This window comes from Saimiri boliviensis, chromosome 11 (assembly GCF_048565385.1).
Source record: "Saimiri boliviensis isolate mSaiBol1 chromosome 11, mSaiBol1.pri, whole genome shotgun sequence".
Lineage (NCBI taxonomy): Eukaryota > Metazoa > Chordata > Mammalia > Primates > Cebidae > Saimiri > Saimiri boliviensis.
Window position 1 is genome coordinate 116898188 of NC_133459.1, and position 26878 is coordinate 116925065.

A 26878-nucleotide genomic window follows, 5' to 3' on the forward strand; every position below is an offset into this window, starting at 1 on the left:
CTCTGTACTTAGATTATACACATTTTCCATTCATCTTTCTGCCTGTCTGTTCTCTTGCATGTGAAATGTTGGTGCAGTTCTAATGGAATTTGAAGTCCCATATACTTGAGTCCTTGGAAGATTTTCAAGCCCTTCTGCTTGTAAAGGGCTTGCAAAGTTTTTGAAGTATCCTCTTGAAAGTGACTGCCCTAGCAATTTCAATATGTGTTCAGTAGGATTGTCATGAGTGAACAGACAGATGGCCTGTTCTAACTAGGGTGTTGGCACTTGTTTAACATTTCTGATACCTAGCATTTTGGCTCATATTAGCATATTTTTTCAAACATGACTGCTGTGAATGGTTTGGTTCCTTATGAGTTAATGTAGATATTTTGTGAGATTTAGTGCCAGACTGATACAGATTAACTGGTAATAGTAATAATGTTGCCGAATACTGTAGTAAGAGTAATACGGCTTTTTGCCCATTTTCACTCTCCAGGACTATTTTAAATCTAAGGATAATTAGAGCCTATGGTTGTTCCCTATCCTCCAAAGACTATAGAGGGAGAAGATCTGTAGTTTGTTTAGTTCTCATTAACTTTATTGAACCTGCTGTTCAGAGATTAGCTTTTGCCTTTGCCTGAAACTTAATCTCCAGAACTATGATTAGTTGTCTGAGACTGGTATGTGTACAGAGAGCCATTTGATATTACCATTAGTTGCTTTTGGATCTTTGTTAGAAGCTCAAAGAAATGGTGAATTCTGAGGCAGATTGCATCTTTAACACATTTCTTTCAGACTAAACAATACAATAAAACTGTTTCTTCATTGTAGGCTTCTCAGTGCCTCAGATTTTTATTTTTGTTTTTAAGTTAATGACTAAATTTTTTAGAGCCATTTAAGTTCACAGCAAAATTGAGAGGAATGCAGAGATTTCTCATATACCCCTTGTCCGGACACATGCATGGCCTCCCTCCTTTTTTCTTTTCTCCCTCCTTGTCTTCTTCTCTTTTCCCTTGATACAAAGTCTCCCTCTGTCACCCAGGCTGGAATGCAGCGACACAGTCATAGCTCACTGCAGCCTCTTCCTCCATGTTCAAGTCATCCTACTGTCTCAACTTCATGAGTAGTTAAAGGCCCATGCCACCAAGCCCAGCTAATTTAATTTTTAAATTAAATTTAATTTTTTAGAGACAATGGTCCCACTGCATTGCCCAGGCTAGTCTTGAATTCTTGGTCTCAAGTGACCCTCCTGCCTTGGCCTCCCAAATGTGCTGGAAGTATAGGAATGAACCACTATGCCTGGCTCCTCCTCTATTTTCAACATTCCCTACCTAATGGTACATGTTTTAGAGTTGATTAACCTACACAGACATATTATCGCCCAAAGTCCATATTTTACTTTAGGGGTTATTCTTTGTGTTGTACATTCAATGGGTTTGGATAAATGTATAATGACATGTATCCATCATTATAGTATAGAAAGGAGTTTCACTGCCTTAAAAATCGGTACTCTGCTTATTCAACCTTTTATCCCCATTGAGCCCCCAACAACCACTGATCTTTATTGTTTCTATATTTTTGCCTTTTTCTAAAATGTCATCTAGTTGGAACCATATAGTGTTAGGTAGCCTTTTCAAGTAGATTTCTTTCACTTAGTAATATGCATTTAAGTCTCCTCCATGTCTTTTCATGGCTTAATAGCTCATTTCTTTTTAGTGGTGAATAATATTTCATTGTCTGAATGTACCAGAGTTTATTTATCCATTCACCTACTGAAGGGCATCTTAATTGCTTCCAATATTTGGCAATTATGAATAAGGTTGCTACATAAACATCTGTGTGCAGGTTTTTTTGTGGAAAGCCCCAGTTTTTCATCTTGATGGATTATAATATTATTTTATGCTCTCCATAAAAGTTTTCTTTTCGCAGAAAACCACACTGCCATGTGTGTACCTACGCAACAATCTTGCATGTTCTTCACATGTACCCCAAAACCTAAAAGGCAATAAAAAAAATAAAAATAAAATAAAATAGAAAAAAAAAGTTTTCTTTTCTTTTTTTTAGCAGTTAGGTACATTTTAATGTTTTTATTTATAAAAGTTGTTTCTAAAAGCAGTGCTGTATCATTCTGTTAAATACCATCATTTTACATTGCCTGATTGAAGAGGTAAGGTATTGTTGGCCAGGCACAGAGGCTCATGCTTTTTAATCCCAGCACTTCGGAAGGCTGAGCTGGGTGAATTACTTGAGGTCAGGAGTTTGAGACCAGCCTGGCCAACATGGCAAAACCCGGTCTCTAAAAATACAAAAATTAGCCTGGCGTGGTGGTGCGTGCCTGTAGTCCCAACTACTTAGGAGGCTGAGGTGGGAGAATCACTTGAACCCTGGAGTAGGAGGTTGAAGTAAGCCAAGATCATGCCACTGCACTCCAGCCTGGATGACCGACTGAGACTCTGCCTCAAAAAAAAAAAAAAAACTTAAGAAAGAAAAGGCAAAGTGATAATATTTTTAACATATCTATTTCTTTTTCTTTTTCTTTTCTTTTTTTTTTTGAAGCAGGGTCTTGCTCTGTTGCCCAAGCTGGTCTCAAACTCCTGGGTTCAAGCAGATCTTCCCACCTTGGACTTCCAGAGTGCTAGGATTACACGTGAGAGCTACTATGCCTGGCCATATCCATTTCTAGATGTTCAAATAATTTTCAAATAATTTTCCTTTAAAACCCTTTAGTCTATGAAGTATGTGAGTTTAGAAAACCAGGATACTAATATATTGGGTTATTAAAATATGCACAGAAAACTATGTGCATGTTTTAATAACCCAAAATATTAGTAAATGAATTTATCTTTGAAAATAAGTAATTCCTTTTGTTGTTGTTGACTGGGTATTTAATGAAATTAAATAATAATAATAATTATTATTTTTTTGAGACAAAGTCTTGCTCTGTTGTGCAGGTTGGAGTACAGTGGCGCAGTCTTGGCTCACTGCAGCCTCCACCTCCTGGGTTCAGGTGATTCTCCTGCTTCAGCCTCCTGAGTAGCTGGTACTACAGGCTTGTGCCACCACGCCTGGCTAATTTTCGTATTTTTAGTAGAGACAGGGTTTCACCATGTTGGCCAGGATGGTCTTATCTCCTGACCTCACAGTCTGCCCACTCCTTCTTCCAAAGTGCTGGGATTACAGGCATGAGCCATCATGCCTGGCCATAGTTATCTTTTTTAAGTGTGATCATGAAATGATGGGGTTTTTTGTTTCTTTTTTTTTTTTTTTTTTAATTGTGGTCAAAAGCACATAAAATTTGCTGTCTTAACCATTTTTAAATGTATAGTAGTAAGTATTTTATGCACTTTGTGCAGCAACAAAGATCTGTGTAGAGAGATCTAGAGATCTGTGCAGCAGATCTCTAGAACTTCTTCATCCTGCAAAGTCAAAGCTCTACCCATTGAACAACTCCTCATTTCCTCCTCCCCCTAGCCTTTGGTGACCACATTCTGCTTTCTGTTTCCATTAGACTGCTTTAGATACCTCACATAAGTGGAATCACACAGCATTTGTCTTTTTGTGACTGCCTTGCTTCACTTAACATAATGTCACCCATGTACAGTATGACAGGATTTCCTTCTTTTTTTAAGGTGATAGTATTCCATTGTATGTATGTTCCACTTTTCCTTTATCCATTCATCAGTCAGTGAACATTTAGGTTGCTACCACCTCTTGGCTGTTGTGATAGTACTACAATGAACATGGGAGTGCAAATATCTTTTACATTCCCACCAATAATGCACAGGGTTCTGATTTTTCCACATTCCCGTCAGGACTTTTTTTTTCTTGTTTGTTTGTTTGAAGAGTGACCATTCTCACAGGTATGGGTTGGTACCTTGTTGTAGTTTGCACTTTCCTGATGATTAGTGCTGTTGAACATCTTTTCATAGGCTGGTTGGCCATTCGTATATCTGCTTTGGAGAAAGTTCCTTCTTGATTTGTTGTTTCAGATTGATGCTTATTCAACAGGGTTATGGATTATTGTGAAGAGTGTTCCCTTTTCTTTCTTAAGAACAGGGTAAACAGGTTTGAAGATATTCTCCCAAGGGAGGTTTTTTTTTTCACCTGGGTGCAGGTGGGCTAAGGCGGAAAAGGGTGTTAGCCGAGAAACTTTTAATGTATTAACAACCTTCTGAATTAGTACATCCATTTCAGATGTAACATAATGTCAGAGCCACAGACTATTGGATCTTAGAGTAGTGCCACGAGTTTACTCCCTCTCCCCCACAGTTTGAAAATTGGGACTTCTTATTTCTTTTAAAATGGTGATCAGGCCGCTATCCTATGTATCCTTCATTGAATCCTGGATATTTTTTTTTAAAAAGCCATAAAGGTATTTTTTGAGATAATAGGAAAATTTGAAAATGGACTACATCATAGCTGGTAGTATTGTATCAATGTTAACATGTGCTGTATGGGATACTGTTCTGGTTTTTAGAAAATTTAAACTGTAGTTTTTTTTCAGACAGGGTGTTGCTCTGTTGCCCAGGCTGGAGTGCAGTGGCAGCATCATGGTTCACTGCAACCTAGCCTTCTGGGCTCAAGTAATCTCTTATCTCAGCCTCCCAAATAGCTGGGACCACAGTCATGTGCCATGACACCTTGCTAGTTTTTGTATTTTTTGTGGAGATCTGGTTTCACCATGTTGCCCAGGCTCGTCTCAAACTCCTGGGCTCACCTTGGCCTCCCACAGTCCTGGGATTACAGGCATGAGCCACCATGCCCAGCCAAAACTAAAGCATTTAGCGTAAAAAGTATCATAAAAAAGCAGGGTAAAAGTAAGTCTATAACTTACTTACAAATAGTTCAGGAAAAATGTTTGTATACACATACACAAACTTTTTTTTTTTTTTTGAGATGGAATCTCGCACTGTTCCCTGGGCAGGAGTGTAGTAGCTCGACCTCAGCTCACTACAACCTTTGCCTCCCAGGTTCAAGTGATTCTCCTGCCTCAGTCTCCCAAGTAGCTGGGATTACAGGCGCCCACCACCATGCCCAGCTAATTTTTTTGTATTTTTAGTAGAGACAGCGTTTCACCATGTTGGCCAGGCTGATCTCAAACTCCTGACCTCATGATCTGCCTGCCTCAGCCTCCCAAAGTGCTGGGATTATAGGCGTGAGCCACCATGCCCAGCCTACAAATATTTTAACAAGCAGGGTTTCTTAATCTCAGTATTATTGACATTTTGGGCTGGATAATTGTGTGGGACTTTGCGTTGTAGGATGTTTAGCAACATCCATAGGCTCTACCTATTAGACATCAGTAGCATTCCCCCAGTAGTGACTATCAGATAAGTCTCCAGACTTTCTGGTTTTTGTTTTTGTTTTTGTTTTTAAGAGTAGCCATTCTCACATGTGTGAATTGATATCTCATTGTAGTTTTGATTTCATTTTCTTGATGATTAGTTGTCCTCTGGGGGGCAAAATCATCTGCAGTTTAGAATGTATGATGCAGAGAAGGAAAAAGAAGGAGAAGAAGGGGGAAAATATTTAGATACATTTAGGAAGAGTGAGAAAGCAAGGAAATTAGAACAATGTTAGGAATTGGTAAATATAGGTATAGGGTATAAAAGTATGCATTGTATTAGTCTTTTAAATTTTCTGTAGGCTTAAACATTTTCAAAGTGAGGTTGGGGAAAATAAATTAGACTGGATTGTATAGTAATTGAGTATGACAGGAAATGTATGAACTCTGTTCAAAGTTACATCTCTTAATAGAAAAATGAGATTTGACAGGGCACGTTTGAAGTCAGTGATTAAAGAAAGTGTATTAGTTTTCCAGTGCTCCTGTAACAAATTACTGCAAATTTAGTAGCTTAAAACAACGCCCATTTATTTGTACCCTGATCTCAGAGTTTTGTTAACTCAGAAGTCATGACACGGTGTGACTCAGCTGTTTGTCTGCTCCAAGTTTCACAAGGTTGAAATCAGTGTCACCAGGGCTAAGTTTCTTTCTAGAGCTCTGGGAATGATGTGGCTTCCAGATTCCTTCAGGTTGTCAGAATTCAGTTACATGTGGTTGCGGGACTGAGTCTCCATTTCCTTGCTGGCTGTTGGCTGGGGATTGTTCTCAGCCTGTAGAGGCCACATGTATTTCATGGTTCATGGCTCCCTTTCTCCATCTTCAAAGGAGCAACTGTGGGTGGGGTCCTTTGTTTCGCATCTCTCTGCTTTCCTCCTCTGCCTCATCTCACTAAGTCCTCAGCCTTCCTTTTCTGCTTTTAAGAGCTCATATGAGCTAGGCGCGGTGGCTCACCCCTGTAATCCCAGCACTTTGGGAGGCCGAGGCGGGTGGATCACGAGGTCGAGAGATTGAGATCATCCTAGCGAAACCTTGTCTCTACTAAAATTCCAGAAATTAGCTGGGCATGGTGTTGTGCACCTGTAGTCCCAGCTACTTGGGAGGCTGAGTCAGGAGAATGGCTTGAACCAGGGAGGCGGAGGTTGCAGTGAGCCAAGATTGTGCTACTACACTCCAGTCTGACGACAGAGTGAGACTCCATCTTAAAAAAAAAAAAAGATGCCGGGCGCGGTGGCTCAAGCCTGTAATCCCAGCACTTTGGGAGGCCGAGGCGGGTGGATCACAAGGTCAAGAGATCGAGACCATCCTGATCAACATGGTGAAACCCTGTCTCTACTAAAAATACAAAAAATTAGCTGGGCATGGTGGCACGTGCCTGTAATCCCAGCTACTCAGGAGGCTGAGGCGGGAGAATTGCCTGAACCCAGGAGGCGGAGGTTGCGGTGAGCCGAGATCGCGCCATTGCACTCCAGCCTGGGTAACAAGAACGAAACTCCGTCTCAAAAAAAAAAAAAAAGATAGGCCGGGCGCGGTGGCTCAAACCTGTAATCCCAGCACTTTGGGAGGCCAAGGCGGGTGGATCACAAGGTCGAGAGATCGAGACCATCCTGGTCAACATGGTGAAACCCCTTCTCTATTAAAAATACAAAAAATTAGCTGGGCATGGTGGCGCGTGCCTGTAATCCCAGCTACTCAGGAGGCTGAGGCAGGAGAATTGCCTGAACCCAGGAGGCGGAGGTTGCGGTGAGCCGAGATCGCGCCATTGCACTCCAGCCTGGGTAACAAGAGCGAAACTCCGTCTCAAAAAAAAAAAAAAAAAAAAAAAAAAAAATGAGTGTAGTCATAATTTTACACAGAATATAAATAAGTAAACATAATCATATTAGGGATTTGTGCTTATTATTATTTTCCTGAAAGGATTGTACCATCCAAAAACTTTGGAGACTGCAGCTCTACATAATACACTTTTATGTCTGTGGTTTTTTTTTTTTTTTTTTTTTTTGAGACAGGGTCTCACTTTGTCACCTAGTCTGGAGTACAGTTGAGCTCACTGTAGCCTCAATATCGCAGGCTCACTGTCTTTTTCCTTCTTACCAGGTGATTCTGCCACCTCAGCCTCCGAAGTAGTTGGGACCAGAGGCAAGTGCTACCGTGCTTGGCTAATTTTTTTTTTTTTTTTTTTTTGGTAGAGGCAGGGTTTTGCCATGTTGCCCAGGCTTATCTCAAACTCCTGGGCTCAAGCAATCTGCCTGCCTCAGCCTCCCAAAGTACTGGGACACAGGCATGAGCACTGGGGCCGGCCTACCTCTGTTTCTTGATTTATCAAGTTTATTTGCTAAGTTGGTGTTAAAACATGAATATTTAGTTTTCTCACATCATTATCCCTCTTTAGTGTTTGATAGTTGTAATTTTAATTTAACTTATTCTGTTGCATAACTTGGTAACCTCAGAAATAACAACTGTTTCTTATTTCATCCGCTTTTGACAGTCTTGACTTTCCCCCTTTTTAGAAGGGACATTAGAACATGTGTTCCTTTTTCTACCTATTTTTCCCTCTCTTCTACTTCCCACTTTCTGTCAGCTACTTTTACACTGCCAAAGTTGATAACATTTATATTTTTTCCCATTATACAACCAAGTCTCCCCATAAGTTGAATCTTAAATATGAAAACTATAAATAATATTATATTATTATGATTTGTTAATTCTTCCATAAAGGAAAATTTCCCTTATAGACCTGAAACCCATTTTCTGCAGCTTATAATTATTTTCCTTTTGTTATAGAAAGCAAGTAGAATTAACAGACCTCAACAATTACCCCTTGTTATTTAGCACATTACTACAAGGATTTGTCCCTTCCCAGAAGCTAGACCATATTTCTGCCAATAGGAAAAAGAACATGTGATGTTTGTAAATTCCCTATTAAAAAGTTCCTTGTATTTAGAAATTATGCTTGCTTGCGTTTTGATGTTTCTATTAGAAAATAATAATTTAAAATCTAGCCTTTGGGATCCCTAATGAAGTAACAGAATTATGACTTGACATCACCATGGACCACAGTTTCTCCCCTGAGTGGTCAATATGCAGTTGTTGTCTTTTGCAATAATTACCTGGTTATTCTTAGCTGCAGAACGTGGACATTTCTTCTGTCATCCGCCCCCCAAATCCAAGTGACCTGAGCTTGTTCTGGAGTTCTGGACCATTCAAATAATGAAAATGACTCTCACTTTCAGGTTGTTAATTGCAGGAAGGAACTAGGCATCATTTGATTCTGTGTTTATAGAAAATACGGGAGGATTGAGATACTTTGGACCAGTCTTTCTCTTAGGATCCTGAAATTTATGTCTTGAGACCAAATATATCAAAGTTAGTTTTGGCCTAAGATGAAGGACGTTTCTAATTTTAGTATCCCCTAAAATATGATTCTATAAATATTATTTAGTGCAGAGCCAACTCTATGTTAGGACTAGTTTTTTTTTCTTCCGAGGGCCAGGGTAATGACTCTGGGCTCTCAAGATTTCAACATTAATAGCAACTGGATCCTCTTTTCTCACACTCTATCAGTTCCTTATAATCAGGGTATATATAAGCTTGTTTCCTATTTGAAATGCAGCTTTTGAATGCTATTTTTTTCTTTAAAAATTTTTTGCAGGGAGTTTCTAATTGCCTTCTTTTTCTGGCACAATCTTCCTTTATCATAGCCTTATTTTTTCTGCATTCTCACTTATATTTCATATTCTGTGGTAGAATCCTCCTCCTCCTTTTTTTCTTCTTACCCAAAACCTCCCTCCTCCATGCTTGCGTTCCCATGGTGACCAGATGCTTTTCTAGGCCTACTACACAACTGGCTTCCTAGGATTTCCCTGAGTTCTTCTCATTGGTTGGTGTCACTGTTCTCGGGACCCTAAGTCTTTCCCTGTCCTAATCTTCTCCTTCTTTAGAAAGGATGTGTGGGAAGTAAACTTTCCAAGTGCTTTCATGTCTAAAACTATCTTTGGCCAGGCATAGTGGCTCATGCCTATAATCCCAGGACTTTAGGAGGGTGAAGCAGGAGGATCAGTTGAGCCTAGGAGTTTGTGCCAGGCTGTAGGGTTTTGCTGTGTTCCCCAGGCTGGTCTCAAACTTCTGGGTTCAAGTGATTCTAATACAAAAATTAGCTGTGCTCCCAGCTACTCGGGAGGCTTGAGGTGAAAGAATCCCTTCAACATGGGAGGCGAAGGCTGCAGTGAGCCAAGATTGCACCATTGCACTCCAGCCTGGGTGACCCTATCTCAGAAAAACAAAATAAAACAAAAACTGCCTTTATTGTACCCTAGTACTTGTTTGTAGTTAGGCTGGGTGTAGAATTCTGGGCCAAAAATAATTGTCTTAGAAGATTTGGAGATGCAGATGCTTTGTCTTTTGATATCCCCTGCTGCTGATAAGAAACTAGTTTGATTATCAATCTTTTGTGGATGACCTGTTTTTCCTGTTCGGGATCTCTGTTTTATACTTTTTATGTTGAAGTTTCCAGCAAAACTGTATAAATAGGGGTCTTTTATCAGTTGTATGGTTACTCACTGAGCCCTTTAAATGTTGAGACTTGAGTCTTTTCTCAGCTCTGGGAAATTCTACTATTTGTTTAATAGTTTTTCCTTTCTGTTTTCTTTGTTTCTTCTTTCTAGGGCTCTTACTAGTCAAATGGTGTGCTTATTGGATTGGCTCTTTGTGTCTTTTCTAGCTTCTCTATTACTTTCATCTTTTATTCATGTACTCTCATTGTTGAGTTTCTCAATTTTATTTTTCAGACCACTTGTTGTCTTTCCTTTTCTTAAATTTTTTTTTAAGGTAGTAAGTTTTTTAATCCACCTAACAAAAATACAAGGGCACCAATCCACATTTATTTATTGACTTTTCATTAGTTTAAATCCTTGAGGGGTACAGCATCACTCAGATTCTGTGTCCAATAGCCTTAGCAGGAAGGTTGCTTCGGAATTTGGCACGAACCATGCCACTGTTTCTGTGGGCCCGAGGTACCTTTCCCCAGATAACTCTGGTTTTGTTTGGTTTGCCGCCAGGAGTTACTGTGTTGTTCTTTGCTTTGTATACATAAGCGCATCTCTTGCCCAAATAGAATTCTGTTTCATCTCGGGCATATAAACACCTTCAATTTTAAGAAGAGCTGTGTGCTCCCTTGGGTTCTGGAGACCTCGCTTATAGCCTGCAAAAATAGCCTTGGACCACAGCCTTCCAGACATAGCTCCTTTTAGAAGTTCTGTTCCCAGCAGGCCTCCACAGGAGCCAAGATGGCGGGTGACTTTCTTTCCTTTTCTAACCGCTTTTTAAATTCTAAGGATCTTATATTTAATTTAAAAGTTATTTGTTTCTTTTTTATGGTTTCCTGTTCATTGTTTATGTGGATGCACTATCTTCTTCAGTATTTTGATTATAGCAGCTTTATTTTTTAATGTTTTCTTATGCCCTATAATTGTCTTTATTTCTTTCAGAAATTTTATTTTCTGTGTTTATCTTAGCTCTCCTTTTTCATGCTGCTGGACTTTCTCGTGTGCTTGGTAATTGTTGGTTGACTATTCAGGTAACTGGTGTGGATTTCCTCTGCTGTTTTAAAAGTCTGTTTTCCCATTAGACCTATCACTTGAATGGATGACTGACTGAGCCCTGTGTGTAGCATGGGATGCCTTGGCTAGCCTGTTTGCTCTAGGTTGAGCCTGTGCTGGTCCCTCGTGCCAGTGGAGTACTTTACTCTGGTTGGACCGTACGTACCCACACTAGAAGCCTTGGCTTTCTGCAGCTTGTTTGTTCTTACAGCTATCGGTTTTTCGAGTGAGGGTTAATGCTAGGCTGCCTGTGATCTCTGTGGGGTGGGGAAGTGGATGGGGGTGCCAACCAGTGCGGTTCCAGGTACAGATCTTCAATTATTCCCACTGTCTTCAGCCTCACTCCTCACTCCTGCCCTCCCTTGTACCTGTTGGCTCAGAGCCCAGAGCCATCAGGTATTCCAGCTGACAGATTGGCTCTCTAGATTCCCTGTAGTATTCCAAGAAGCAGTTTGGCTTCCAGCTCCTTTTAGGTTGCCTGGTAGAGTATTCTGGGCTGTGGCTTTCTCTGCCTGCCTCATCCATCAACACAATTCCATTTGCTTTTGGAAACTAGAAATGTGTTGGATCTTTTATCCACTGGTAAATCTCTTACTTTTCTTTCTTTCAGCTGTTAGAGGCTTATTGCTTCTTTTGCCTTCCTTTTTTGAATGTGGTTTTGCAAGCTGTAAGTAGCAAACATACATCTTTAGTCTGCTGTCTTTTAAACTAAAAGTCCTGATGTGAATTTTAAACTGGAGCATCTGTTTTCTGAATGTTTACCTACCCTACTTATCTTTGCTGCGGTTGCAGTGTCTGTTTAAGCATTACATAATTAACTAATTAGCCAGGTGTAGTGGCTCATGCCTGTAATCTCAGCTATTCGGAAGCCTGAGGCAGGAGAATTGCTTGAACCAGGAGGTGGAGGTTGCAGTGAGCCAAGATCATGATACTACACTCTAGTGTGGGCAACAGTGTGAGATTCTGTCTCAACAATAAATAAATAAATAACATAACATAATTAACAAATTATTTCAATAAAATAAGGTGAGAAACTTAGAGTAAATAACTTGAGAGGAATAAAAATAAGATGGAAATTTTTTCCCCAGAAAATCTTGTATACAGCTTATATTGATTTTAAAAAAGGTGAAGAAAAAACTACTCAAAGATTGGGGTCTTAAAATTGGAATGAATTTTGTGGCTGACTTCAGTGGATTTTAAGTAAACAATATCATTTCCACTTTACTCTTAATGCTGTTTATACTTTGGTTTTGATAATGCCTTTGTTCTATAAGAGATCTTTATATTAATGTAATGAATTGCTTAAACATTTCACCAGCTTTTAAATAGCAATTTGGTAAAATAGAAAGACTCATGAGATAATTTATTCCCCTAGGACAGAGACGGGATAAACAAGCCTTTTTAGTCTGTGATAGCAGAATGGTTTGGTGAATTTAAAAGCCTTAATTATTATGCTTTAAGCAACAACTTAATTTGCCTCTGTCTGATTCTTAGTTTTTGAGTTCTTCCTTTCATAAACTGTGTCATGTTGCTATTTTGCTGTTCATCATTTTCCTGTTTCTTTTTTCCTCATCAAAAAGTATTTACTGCTCATGTCCGTATATTCCCTGTGCTGGTTTCAATGCTGGGGGCAGTAGTGTGGGCTATAGATGCACAGTGGCTTTTTTTTTTTTTTTTTTTTTTGAGGTGGAGTCTCACTCTGTCGCCCAGGCTAGAGTGCAATGGCATGATCTCAGTCACTGCAACCACCGCCTCCCAGGTTCAAGTGGTTCTCCTGCCTCAGCCTCCTGAGTAGCTGGGATTACAGGTGTGTACCATCCACACCCAGTTTTTATCTGTAAACTTGATTTCACTTTTCGAGTATGGAGAGCGGATAAGGGAATCAATTTCTAGATTTTTGAAATTCCAGTGTAGTTCCTAACATTGCTCTGCCTGAGAATATGTTTGGAATGAAGGTGCATGCTTTGCTTTCCCACCTTCTCTTGCATAGTTGTTCTTTCCCACTTTTAGAAAGGAAAGATACACTGCTCAGTCATTTCACATCTCACAAAGATCCGTTGCCCTGGATGTAAAAAGTACCAAGGCACTAAACAAAGGGCAGTTGAAAATGTGATGTCTGTGTTAAGATGGTTAATGATGAGAAACACTGTCTCAGGGAATGACTAGATAACAGTCTTTTAAAATATTAGTTTATAATATTTTGCTCTCAACAAAACTGAAAAAAGGCATTATTGACTTGTCTGTTAAGTAACTAGCAGATCAGTAAGTATATTTTTGATGGTAGGTTACTGTTATTTTTGTTATATAACTCAAAAGATTTCCAAGAATGGAGAGATAATTGCTGTAACAAGACTTCCATTTTTATCTTTTCATTTATGTGAAAAAGGTTTCTCACCACTTAAAGTTATAAAAACAAAAAATAGGGATAATTCTATTTTTTAATAGCTGAGTCCTATTTCATTCTGGCAAGAAATAATAGTTACTGCATGTTCTTAGACTTGACACCAAAAGCATGGTCCATAAAGGAAAAATTGGTAACTTTGAGCTTATCAAAATTAAAATCTTTTTCTCTGCTAAATGCCCTGTTAAAAAGATGAAAAGACAAGCCACAGACTGGCAGAAAATATTTGCAGACTATATATCTCACAAAGGACTAGTATCTGGAAATATATAAAGGACTCTCAAAACTCAGTTTGAAAAAATAATCCAGGCCGGGCGCGGTGGCTCAAGCCTGTAATCCCAGCACTTTGCGAGGCGGGTGGATCACGAGGTCGAAAGATCGAGACCATCCTGGTCAACATGGTGAAACCCCGTCTCTACTAAAAATACAAAAAAACTAGCTGGGCGTGGTGGTGCATGCCTGTAATCCCAGCTACTCAGGAGGCTGAGGCAGGAGAATTGCCTGAGCCCAGGAGGCGGAGGTTGCGGTGAGCCGAGATTGCGCCATTGCACTCCAGCCTGGGTAACAAGAGCGAAACTCCGTCTCAAAAAAAAAAAAAGAAAAAATAATCCAGTTAGAAAGTAGGACAAAGACACACATAGACTTTTTACCAAAGATGTATAGATGGCAAGTAAACACAAATGAAAATGACATTCAAGTTTATTAGCCATTAGGGAATTGCACATTAAAACCATGATGAGATATCGTGGTTTAAAATTAAAAATAGTGGCAACACGAAATGCTGGCAAGGACGCAGAGCATCTGGATCATTCATACATTGATGTACAATGATACAGCCATGGAAAAAAGTTTGCAACTCTTTAAACTTCTGGTGAAAAATTGTAGATGTCAACTTCAAAAATATGCAAGGGGGTTTATAGGTTTCAAATACTTTGTGGGATCCACAAACAAAAATGCTAGAGTTTAAAAACATAATACTTTCATTGCTGTAGGGGCTATGTTCCAAAAGAATGCTTTTTAAGAAATCAAAATCTTAAATATCAGAGGTAGTTGCAATATTAAATAACTTGGCATTTGTCTTACAGGATTATAGTATAAAGGAATTTCAGTCATTTGATAAATATAAATTTTTTTTTTTGAGACAGGGTCTCACTCTGTCACCTAGGCTGGAGTATAGTGGTGTGATATCAGCTCACTGCAACCTTCAGCCTCCTGGGTTCAAGCAATTCTCCTGCCTCAGCCTCCTGAGTAGCTGGGATTATAGGCATGGGCCACCACCTGGCTAATTTTTGTATTTTTTATTAGAAACAGGGTTTTGCCATGTTGGCCAGGCTGGTCTTGAATTCCTGACCTCAAGTGATCTTTCTGCCTTGGCCTCCCAAAGTGCTGGGATTATAAGCAGGAGCCACTGCTTTCGGCCCTGATAAATGTAAATTTTCTATGATCAATTTTTAGTTGACAGAGAAGAATGTGGAGGAAAGGGGTATCATTAGGTGGTAGGGGCATTTGGGAGGGTTGGGAAGCAGACAGTTAAGCTTTGAAAGCTACAAATAGCAGAAAATGAGGTATTTTAGTCTTGCTAATGCATTACTTCACATGATTTAGGAATGTTTTGGTTAATTTTTTAAAATACTGCTGACTGCTCTGTTAAGAAATTTGTATCTCTGAAGATTAATTAACCTAAAATAGATCCTGTTAAATCAGACTAATGTAAAAATGGCCTATAGCTGGATCTACCAACTGAATGTAAAAATCGTTCAGTTATATAGACTTCCCTCCCCAAAGGTGATGAAAATTAACTGTACAAAATGATAGTATTTGGTTATAAATGTCTTATGGAGCAAGTATTTTCATTGAAGTAATTTTGAATTTAAAGAAAAATGGAAGGCCGGGTGCAGTGGCTCATGTTTGTAATCCCAGCACTTTGGGAGGCTGAGGCTGGCAGATCATCTGAGGTCAGGAGTTTGAGACCATCTCTGCTAAAAATACAAAAAATTAGCCAGGCATGGTGGCACATGCCTGTAATCCCAGCTACTCATGGAGGCTGAGGCAGGGAAATCACTTAAAGCTGGGGGACGAAAGTTACAGTGAGCCAAGATCACACCACTGCCTCCAGCCTGGGAAACAGAGCAAGGCTCCGTCTCAAAGAAAAATACAGAAAGAAAAGTGGAAAGAATTCTTATATTATCCAACTTAAAGATGAATAATACGCTTTAGCGTGAGATTTCAAGTTGTGATTTGACTTGTTTGAAGCTTCTTTGTCCTTGTGAGCCTTATATTTTTCATTTACCAGTGAGATGATGATTGATAGGACAGATTTTTTTTCCTTACCTCCCTAATCACAATTCTGGGAGAATTAATTCACTGTTCAAAGAGGAATGCTTTAGCTTGCTCATAAAATGATATTTCCAAAAATTATAAATTTATAAATTATAAAATTACAAATTTTTGGATGACTTTCTAAAAATACCTATTACTTTCTATGTTGGACTCTTCCCTATTTTAAGAATTTTTTGAAGTCAAATTAGTGAAATGGCTAATTTCTTCTTTCAAATTGATTATCTGTCTTTGGTATTATGTTTATGAGTTGCCTTATAGGAATCAATTTTTTTTTTTTTTTTTCCAAACAAGGTCTCGCTCTGTCGCCCAGACAGAGTGCAGTGGTATGATCACGGCTCACTGCAGCTTTGACCTCCCTGGGCTTAGGTGATCCTCCTACCTCACCCTCCTCCCGAGTAGCTGAGACTACAGGTGCGCACCACCATGCCTGGACAATTTATGTATGTATTGTAGAGACAAGGTTTCACCATGTTGCCCAGTCTGCAGTTACATTTTTATATGAGGGGATGGGCCTAGATAGAATAACACAATGGAGATATAATAGATATTATGTATATTTATTAAAGAAAGCCATATGTAGTTTTTCCCCCTGAATCTGTAAATATTAATAAATATATATGTAGATGGGATACCCTTCATCTAAGCCTTACAGCAGGTGGATATAGCTTAGAGTCAAACATTGAGCCTCCACAGAAAGTTGTGGGGATTCTAACATCAGCAGCAAGCTGCTTCAACTGTAGGTGTATTGTCAGGGGTGCAAGTGGAAATATCTGTAGTTCACAATTTAAGATTATGACTTTGTGTTTCTGACCAACATGGTGAAACCTCATCTCTACCAAAAATACAAAAATTAGCTGGGCATGGTGGCGCACGCCTGTAATCCCAGCTAATTGGGAGACGGAGCCAGGAGAATCGCTTAGAACCTGGGAGGCAGAGGTTGCAGTGAACCAAGATCATGCCACTGCACTCTAGCCTGGGTGGCAGAGTGAGACTTCAAAACAAAACAAAACAAAAAACAAAAAACCTCTAACATACATATCAAGTATAGAGTTCTATAATATTGGTAAATATATTTTCCCTCTATTATTAAGGATGACATTTAAATTTTAAAAATGACTTTGATAATGAGTGGTTCAAAAATAAACTTTGGGTTGGGCACGGTGGCTTATACCTGTAACTGCAATACTTTGCAGGGCCAGGGCAGGAGGATTGCTTGAACCCAGGAGTTCAAGACCAGCTGGGCAACACTGGGAGACCCTGACTCTATAAAAAATAAAATATTAGCTAGGTGGTCCCAACCACTCAGAGGCTGAGGTGGGAGAATTGCTTGAGCCCGGAGGTTGAGGCTGCAGCGAGCCATGATTGCAGCACTGCGCTCCAGCCTGGATAACAGAGTGAAACCCAGTCTCAGTCAATCAATCAATAAACAAATAAACAAACAAACTTTGAAATTCTTTTTATGAAGGATGCAGTGATTATACAACAAAATCTCAGGCCAGGTCAAGGAGTGATTTTTAACTGTGAAATTGACCTTTCACACAACCTGGCAGTTACTTTTTATGTTTAGGATTTTCCAAAGTAGATGAGTAAAAACGTTTTAGTTTTTCTTAGGTACCAGGTCTGCAACTTAGGAAAGTATCTGCTAACTTACTGAATGAAGTACCTGATTAAAGATCAGAAGCTATTTAAAAATCAGTCATATTTTTCCACCAACCTAACCTTTTATTAAAGCTTTATTATCATCCATATTAAATAATACATATTTGTCAGTATAACTTTGGAAAAAAATAGTATACCCTAGAAGAAGATTTAAAGAAATGCAGTTACCTGTACACAGTTAAGAACCTACTCATTAATCCTTATTTTTAACAAAATTGCATAGTGTATCCATGGTTCTTCTACTATGGCCTAAGGAAAACACTCATCCTAAATTGTTGATTCATTTGAGACCAATCTGCTGAGAACTCTGTCCAGTTTTCCATTTAGCCAGTTGTTAAAAGCAGTCAGACACTTGTATTACAGGCCTGTTGGTGGCATGGGCTATTATTAATGCCTGACTTTCATTCCACAACAGTCCAGTCCCTCTATGGATCTTTATAAAAAAGAGGTGGAAAGAAATGTTCTGTTCAGACATGGCCTTCTAAAGTGACTAAAAAGCTAAAGAAGATGATCATCACTCCGGACTGCACAGCCCCCAGTATAACAATGAGGCAGTGTAAAGTGGTAAAAAACAAGAGTTTGGAAGTCAGACAAACCAGGATTCAGATCCTGGCTCTGCTACATATGTGCTGACTGATCTTAGACAATGTGCTTAACCTAAATCTCTGTATAAAGTTATAAAAAATATGAAAATATTATTTCATGGAATTATGAAAATTAAATAATATGTGATATACTTTGTGTATAGTTCATAACAGTAAGTGGGGAGAGGAAGGAAAATCATTCATTTCTAATGCCTTTAAAATTTTTTAAGTCAGAAAAGAACAAATTTGTTCTGCCAGACTATTCCTAGGTTCCTAATTCTGTGAAGCTGTGACCTGGGGTAAAGGTTAATCTGTAGTTAGCTTAAAACCAGTTTCATTACTAGCCATTATAGTATACTTTGGTATTTATCCAAAGGTGGGGGTTCTGGCTTTTTATGTGAAAGACCAGAACCTTAACATGAAGTAGCGAGAAAAAGTAGTTCTTAACTTTTCATTAAAGTATAATATGAATATTGAAATGTACATTTATGCTCAAGAAACACCACTTTACCAGCAGTTTCTTAACCCCTCGTTTCTTACCTTGTCATTTCCATCTCCTGACTTGTAATGGAAGTCTAGTTTTGCTTGATTTTGTTTTTATGTAAGTGAACTCATACCTTTGGGATCTGGCTTCTGTTGCTCAGCATTATGTTTGTGAGATCCTTCCTTATTGTCATGTGTAGTTATATATCCTGCGTTTTTATTAGTCTAGTATTCCATGTGTGAACATACTTCAGTTATTCATTCTACTCTTTTTTGCTTTTAGAGACAGTCTTGCTCTGTAGCCCAGGCTGGAGTGCAGTGGCATGATCATAGCTGACTATAACCTCAAACTCCTGGGCTCAAGTGAACCTTCCACCTCAGCCTCTCAAGTGGCTGGGACTACAGGTGCACGTTCACCACACCTGGCTAATTCTTTTATTTTTTTGTAGGGACAAGATCTTACCATGTTGCCCAGGCTAGTCTCAGACTCTTGGGCTCAAGTGATCCTCTTGCCTTGACCTTCCAAAGTGCTGGAATTACAGGCATGAGCCACTGTGCCTGGCCCTCTCCAGTTTTTAGGTGTTGCAGTTATTGAAGCTATGGATATTCTAGTACCTATCTTTTGGTGAACATACATAAGCATTTATGTTGGAATAGAATGGCTGGGTCATAGATATGCCTATGCTCTGTTTTCTTTTTTTTTTCTTTTTTTTTTTTTTGAGATGGAGTTTCGCTCTTGTTACCCAGGCTGGAGTGCAATGGCGCGATCTCGGCTCACCGTAACCTCCGCCTCCTGGGTTCAGGCAATTCTCCTGCCTCAGCCTCCTGAGTAGCTGGGATTACAGGCACGCGCCACCATGCCCAGCTAGTTTTTTGTATTTTTAGTAGAGATGGGGTTTCACTATGTTGACCAGGATGGTCTCGATCTCTCGACCTCGTGATCCACCCGCCTCGGCCTCCCAAAGTGCTGGGATTACAGGCTTGAGCCACCGCGCCCGGCGCCTATGCTCTGTTTTCTAAAAATTATTTTACTTATTTTTTTAAATTGATGTAAATTGCTTATATTTATGATATACAATGTGATGTTTTGAAATATGTTTACATTGTGGAATTGCTAAATTGAACTATTAATAATTAACATATGCATTACCTCACATTTTTTTTGGTGATAACACTTAATATCTACTTTCCTAGCAATTTTGAAATATATGATACATTGGCATTAATTGTAACTACAGTGTTATATGATAGATCTCCTGAACTTATTCCTTCTGTCTAATTGAAATTTTGAATCCTTGCCCAACATCTCCCTCTATGTTCAGTTTTTTTTAATGCCCATCTTTATTTTATTTTATTTTATTTTATTTTTAGAGATGTGGTCTTGCCATGCCATACATGGTAGAATCAGAAAAAAAAAAAAGATACCATTTGCTGTGTGAAACCATTTTTTTTAAAGGCCTTAATATCACATTCAGCAAGGTGAAGTCTTCATGACCTAATCACCTCCTAAAGGCCCTACCTCTTAATACTGTTGCATTGGAGATTAAGTTGCAACTTGAATTTTGGAGGGAACACAAACATTCAAACTATAGCAAGTAGTGTATGAGAGTTCCAGTTGCTCCACGTACTCCTTGATACTTAATATTTCACATCTTCATTTTAGATGTTCTGATGAGTATAGAGCGATACCACGTTGTGGTGTTGGTTTGTTTTTGAAATTGAGTCTTACTCTGTTGCCCAGACTGGAGTACAATGATGCGATCTTGGCTCACTGCAACCTCCGCCTCTTGGGTTCAAGCGGTTCTCTTGCCGCAGCCTTCTGAATAGCTAAGATTATAGGCACCCACCACCATGCTTGGCTAATTTTTGTATTTTTAGTAGAGATGGGGTTTCACCATGTTGGCCAGGCTGGTTTCAAACCTCTGACCTCAAGTGATCTGCCCACCTCTGCCTCCCAAAGTGCTGGTAATATAGATGTGAGCCACCAGGCCCAGCCTGATACCACGCTGCAATTTTAATTTGCATCTCCTTAATAACTAATGAAGTTGGGCATCTTTTTCAGGTTTATTTTCCATTTGGATATCCTCTTTTACGAAGTCATACAAGTTCAGGTATTTTGTTCATATTTCTTTTGGTGTTCTGATTTTTTTTTTTGTCTACTCATAGGAATTCTCTATGCAATCTATGTAAGCCCTTTTTCAGATATATTATTGCCATATTTTCTACTTCTGTTGTCATTTTGTTCTAATACTGTGTTTTGGTGAACAGAAATTCTTAATATAATGAAGTTTATAATTTTTTCTTTTGATTAGAGTTTTTGTGTCCAGTTTAAGAAGACATAAATACTTTAAATATTCAGAGGTCACAAAGATATGCTATTGTTTTTCTCTAAAAGCATTATTGTCCTATCTTTCACATTTAGAACTGCAGTCAGTCAGGAACTGGTTTTTGTGTATGGTGTAATTAGAGTTAAAGATATGTATATTTTTTCCATTTAGATATTCAAATGACGTGATACTGAGATTTTTTTTTTTTTTTTTAAAGTAGCATTGCCAAAAAAAGCAACTTTGGCAATAGTTGGGTCATTCACCACTAGAATGAATTCCAATCCTAGCCTGAAAGGAGGCTGAAAGATTGTCAGGGCTTTTTTCTTTCCTGATTCACCATTTAGTCTGTAACAAATAAAGCATGTGGGGATTTCTGTTGTGATTCCCACAAGTTGAAAGTCACATCTGCTAAAGTCAGGTAGAAGTATATCATGCAATATCTGTTAAGTAATACTTACAAAGTATGTGCTAGGAAGAAGTCAGAGTGGTTGGAGAAAAGTATCGATCTGACAATATCCAGTTTTGGACTTTACACGAAAGGTTTAAAAAAATTAAGATGAATAATAATAATGCCTTACATTTATAGAAGAGCTTGTAAGGTACTTTAATTTAAACTATTTCGTTTTGATCCTTATGCTAACTAGCATTGTAAGGTTTTCTTTCTTTCTTTCTTTTTTTGAGATGAACTTTCACTCTTGTTGCCCAGGCTGGAGTGCAGTGGCATGATCTCGGCTCACTGCAACCTCCACCTCCCAGGTTCAAGCGTCTCTCCTGCCTCAGCCTCCCAAGTAGCTGGGATTAAAGGCATCCACCACCATGCCTAGCTAATTTGTTTTGTATTTTTTTTAGAAGAGATGGGGTTTCACCATGTTGACAAGGTTGGTCTCTAATTCCTCACCTCAATTGATCCACCCACCTCAACCTCCCAAAGTGTTGGGATTATAGGCATGAGATACCGCCCTGGCCTGTAAGGTTTTCAAGACAGTCATTCTTGTCCCAGTTTAACAGAAGAGAGAGAGAGAGAGAAAAAAAAAAAAAAAACTATTCAGAACAGTTAATTAGCTTTATAAATAAATTTGATAAAACTTATAACCCAATAGTCTGATTGCCCTGATCTAACCATCTTTACCAGACTGTTCTAGGCAAACTGACCAGAGAAACGGAGCCTCAAAATATGATTTATTCTGTTGATGGGATCTAAAACGTCAATATTTAATCAAAATAAAATATTGTAGGTCTAACAAATGAGCTGGAGTTTGGAGGAGTTTTGGTTCATAGAGCTTGATAATCTCACACTCATTCCCCTGTTGTCTTTCTCTTATGATCATCAATTGGATTAGCTCTTCTTTTGTTTCGTTTTGTTTTTGAAATGGAATCTTGCTCTGTTGCTCAGGCTGAAGTGCAGTGATGAGATCTTGGCTCACTGAAACTTCTGCCTTCTGGGTTCAAGTGATTCTCCTGCCTCAGCCTCCCAAGTAGCTGGGACTATAGGTACACGCCGCCATGCCCGGCTAATTTTTTTGTATTTTTTAGTAGAGACAGGGTTTCACCATGTTGGCCAGGTTACTCTTGAACTCCTGACCTCAAGTGATCCACCCACCTCAGCCTCCCAAAGTACTGGGATTACAGACATGAGCCACCATACCCGGCCTTGGATTAACTCTTTATGATTACTTAATCTCTTTTTCTAGTACCTTACAAATTAATTTGTCTATTTTATATCTGTTAAGAGACAAAGGACTTAAGTGCAATTAAATTGGACATAAAAATTGGTAAGAATTTATTAAATAGTAAAACTCAGAGATCATCATACTTGCATGATCTTGTTCAATTGTAAACTCTTGGTAGCTGGTGGGCACAGGGACTGTGTTTATACTTTTTGGTTTTCCACAGAGTAAATGAACAGTGAATTGCATGTAAGGGTATCTATATATTTGTGAACTCACAATTGTCTCAAGTAGTAGAAAAGCAAAGTGAAAGTTGTTTTTACTGATGATAGATTTCCCCTGCAAAGATCTAAATGACCTATGTATTAAACAGGTTCAAACTTAATCGTCCAGGACCATGTATAACAGCACTCAGGAGAGCAAAAGATTAAGGGGTCTGGATGTCTGATACTGCTGTGTGGTACTTGCTATGGAGGATCTGGCAGAACTGGACTAAAACAGCTTCTCTGAGCTTCTTTTATGTTCTCCTTCTGTTTCTTCTTCAGAAAAACTATACTTAGGTTTTCAAAGCTGTCTATTTAGTTAAATGAATGCAGAAAGATGTGATCCAGATTTCCATAACTTCAACTGGGTGCTGCATTTTTCTGACGTTTTTCTTGCTGACTCTATGCAGAGCCAAATCGACAGCTCTTTTATAGTAGAGATGTGTTTCCTGTGAGGTTTGTTGTTGCTGTTGTTGTTGTTCTTTCGCCCCTTTTTTTTTTAGATGAGGTCTCTCTGTTGTCCAGGCTGGAATGCAGTGGTGTGATCATAGCTCATTGCAGCCTTGAACTCTTAGGCTCAGGTGATCAATCCTCCCACCTCAGCCACCTGAGTAGCTGTTCCAGCCTGGCTAATTTTAATCTTCCTATTTTTTGTAGAGACAGGGTCTTATTTTATTGCCCAGGCTAGTCATGAACTCCTGATCCTCCCACCTCAGCCTCGCAGAGTGCTGGGATTACAAGCATGAGCCACCATGCCCAGCCATTCCTGTGTTTTAATGTCTTTAGTTAATTAGGTATAGAACAGTGTGAGGTTTTTTTTTGCTCAATTATTTGAACACGTTATATATAATAAGGATAAGATAGCGATCCCATCCTTGAGTTGTCTGGAACTGTGTTTTAAGTGATAAAACTAATTTCAGTGATCCTGATTGACCATGCTCATTTTAAAGATAAGGAAGAAACATGTTCAGGTCACATAGCTAGTCAGTAGCAGGAACAGGACTTAAATCCTGGTCTTGTGACCCTGATTCCCATACCCCTCTCCGCTTTTAAATATACTGAGCTGTCATTTTTGAAGAATCTCCCCAAGTTTAAAGATTCAGAATTTATTAATTCTGGGCCAGGCGCAGTGGCTGAAGCCTGTAATCCCAGCAGTTTGGGAGGCCGAGGTGGGTGGATCACGAGATCAAGAGATCGAGACCATCCTGGTCAACATGGTGAAACCCCGTCTCTACTAAAAATACAAAACATTAGCTGGGCATGGCGGCGCGTGTCTGTAATCCCAGCTACTCAGGAGGCTGTGGCAGGAGAATTGCCTGAACCCAGGAGGCGGACGTTGTGGTGAGCCGAGATCGCGCCATTGCACTCCAGCCTGGGTAACAAGAGCGAAGCTCCGTCTCAAAAAAAAAAAAAAAAAAAAAAGGATGTATTAATTGTGTTTTAATAGTTTTAAACCATTTTTAATCTCATTTTACTTTGGTGACTCTGGGACTTAAAATACATAGTCCTTAAAAAAAAAACTTATATTAATATATAACATCTCACAAAGTAAATGTATATTGCAATTTCTGGCAAAATACTGAACAGGAAAGCCTATGACTGTCAAGTTGTGAGATGGAGTTTAAGACATGAGCAACATGTTCTTTTTAGTATTATGTAGAGAGTAGTGTTGCTCAGTAGAGAGGTGGAAATGTTAAACTGGGAGTCTCAAGACCTGTGTTTCGTCCTGTCACTGACTAGCTGTATGATTTTGGGCAAATGACCCACCTTCTCTGGGCTTCAGTTTGCTTGTCTGATACATAAAGGAATAGAGCTAGAATTATAACTCTCTCTTCAGTAAATGACCCTCACTATTGCTGGATGTGAGAAGTCAGGCGGAGCACATTCGTTGTCAGAAGTCTTTGGACATGAAAATGATCTGTGCCTAATATTCTTCATCTTGACACTACTATGTAACCACAGGCCAGCCAGCCAGCCAGCAATCAATCTCCATCCATAGAACTTCCACTGTTGTCCATGTATAGCACTCTGGAGAAAGGCCAGGTTTTATATTTGCCAGGAACACTCTTGGCAAATCTGTATCCCTAGAGATGTCTGTTTAATTTTGTGGTGCAGAGCACGGTTTAGTGAAAAAGAAGAAGAATGCTGAGCTATTTGATTCTGAATGCTTTCAGAGATAGATCATTTTCATTTGTTTCCATACTCTCTGTGTTTCAAGATGTTTTGAGGGAGAAGGTGAGCTAACATAAGATAAAAAGAAGAAGGTGAGAAACCTTCCAGTATATGCTGACTCAGGAAATACATTTGAACTATGTATGTTTCTACAAATAGAAAACTTCTGATATATGTATATAATAGTAAATATCTTGCCAGATTTGTCATTTCAGCTTTTTTCATACATAACTTTTAAATTTTAAACTAGTCTCCTAGATTTAAACTGTTAAGAAAAAACCGTTTTCTTTTATGAAAAATTGGCATATTCTACTAGTTATTTCAAAACTATACCATTGTCTTGCCTTCTGTAAATCAGTATAAAAGTATCTGAATTTGAATAAATTCTCTACTTTTAAAAATTCATTTGTAGGGTAAAGATCTCAGTTACTATCTGGATTTAAAATTCATTTGTTCAAGAAAATTTATTTGTGACCAAAAGTTATATGCTGAAAATTAAATACCTGAATTTCTTAAACCTTAGAAATAGATCATTCGAGGTTGCATTTCGTTAAAATGCCTTTGTGTGTCACCACTGACCTTCATTCTTCATTATCTTAATTTTTTCACTCTTTCAAACCTTTAACATGTTTTTCTTCTCTCTTCCATATTCATTTGTTGACAAATCCTAGGAAGTTTATTTTCATAATGTCTCTCAAATTTCACCCTTTATCTTACTGCTGTTGGCCCATCCTAGTCCAGAAGGGGGCTAGATTGCTGCAACAACCTCCTAACTAATCTCCCTTTCCTCAGTATTCCCTTTAAAAGTCTTAAGCTAACATTCAGATTAATCTTCTTTAAACATCAGATTTATCAGACTGTGTATCTGTTTAGAAATCTTTTTTTTTTTTTTTAAACAGAGTCTCACTCTGTCACCCAGGCTGGAGTGCAATGGCATGATCTCAGTTAACTGCAACCTCAGCCTCCCGAGTAGCTGGGATTATAGGCACCCGCCAAAATGCCCAGCTAATTTTTGTATTTTAAGTATAGATGGGGTTTCACCATGGCTGGTCTTAAACTCCTGACCTCATAATCCACCCACCTTGGCCTCCCAAAGTGCTGGGATTACAGGTGTAAGCCACCTTGCCCAGCCTAGAAATCTTAAAACTTCTTCATTTAAGTCTCATGTCAAGCATTTAAAGCCCGTTATGTATGGTCCTTCCTTTTCTGTCCAGCTGAATTAATTCAGCAAATAGTGTTGCAAGCAGCGACATGTGAGGCACTGTGCAAAGGTTAAGATAAATAAAATCTAGCTTCTTGCAGATATATAATGTCAGCATTCATGTCAACACATCCAGGATTTTTTTTTTTTTTTTTTGGAAAGTTGTTCTACTTTATTCCATTCCGCTTAAATTATTCTTGCTTAAGTTATCAATTATCTCCTTATTGTCAGATCAGGCAGTTTTCTTTTGTTTTTCAGCAATAGGGTCTTGCTATATTGCCCAGGATGGTCTCAAACTGTGGCCTCAAGCAATCTTCCTGTCTTGGCCTCCCAAAGTGTTGGGATTGCAGATGGGAACCACCACGCCAGACAGTTTTCAATATTAATTGTACTTTACTTTGTTATGGCATTATATCCTATTGACCATGCCTGTCTCCCTGATACTTTTTCCTTCCATAGTTTTTAGGTATAGAAACTATTCACCTTTCGATTTCTACTTAGAACTTTTCAAAGAAACAGTTTTAGTTTTGTTGATTTTTATTTCAAGTTATTTCCTGTTTTATTAGTTTCTGTCTTTATGATTCCTTTCCTTCCACTTCTGGGTTTGGGGGTTTTTTGGTTTGTTTTTCTGTGCTTTTTCTTCTTGACATGTGTGTGTAGCTCTTTCATAGTTTTTTTTTTTTGGTTTTTTTTTTTTTTTGAGACGGAGTTTCGCTCTTGTTACCCAGGCTGGAGTGCAATGGCGCGATCTCGGCTCACCGCAACCTCCGCCTCCTGGGTTCAGGCAATTCTCCTGCCTCAGCCTCCTGAGTAGCTGGGATTACAGGCACGTGCCACCATGCCCAGCTGATTTTTTGTATT

General features: G+C 38.8%; 1 protein-coding gene and 1 pseudogene across 2 annotated transcripts in view; one reads left to right on the plus strand and one right to left on the minus strand.

The window, feature by feature from the left end:
- Nucleotides 1–26878, plus strand: part of DIPK1A (divergent protein kinase domain 1A) — a 197273-nt gene that overhangs the window by 4281 nt on the left and 166114 nt on the right. The gene's annotated exons all lie outside the window — the stretch shown is intronic.
- LOC120360528 (large ribosomal subunit protein eL33 pseudogene) lies at nucleotides 10226–10602 on the minus strand (annotated as a pseudogene).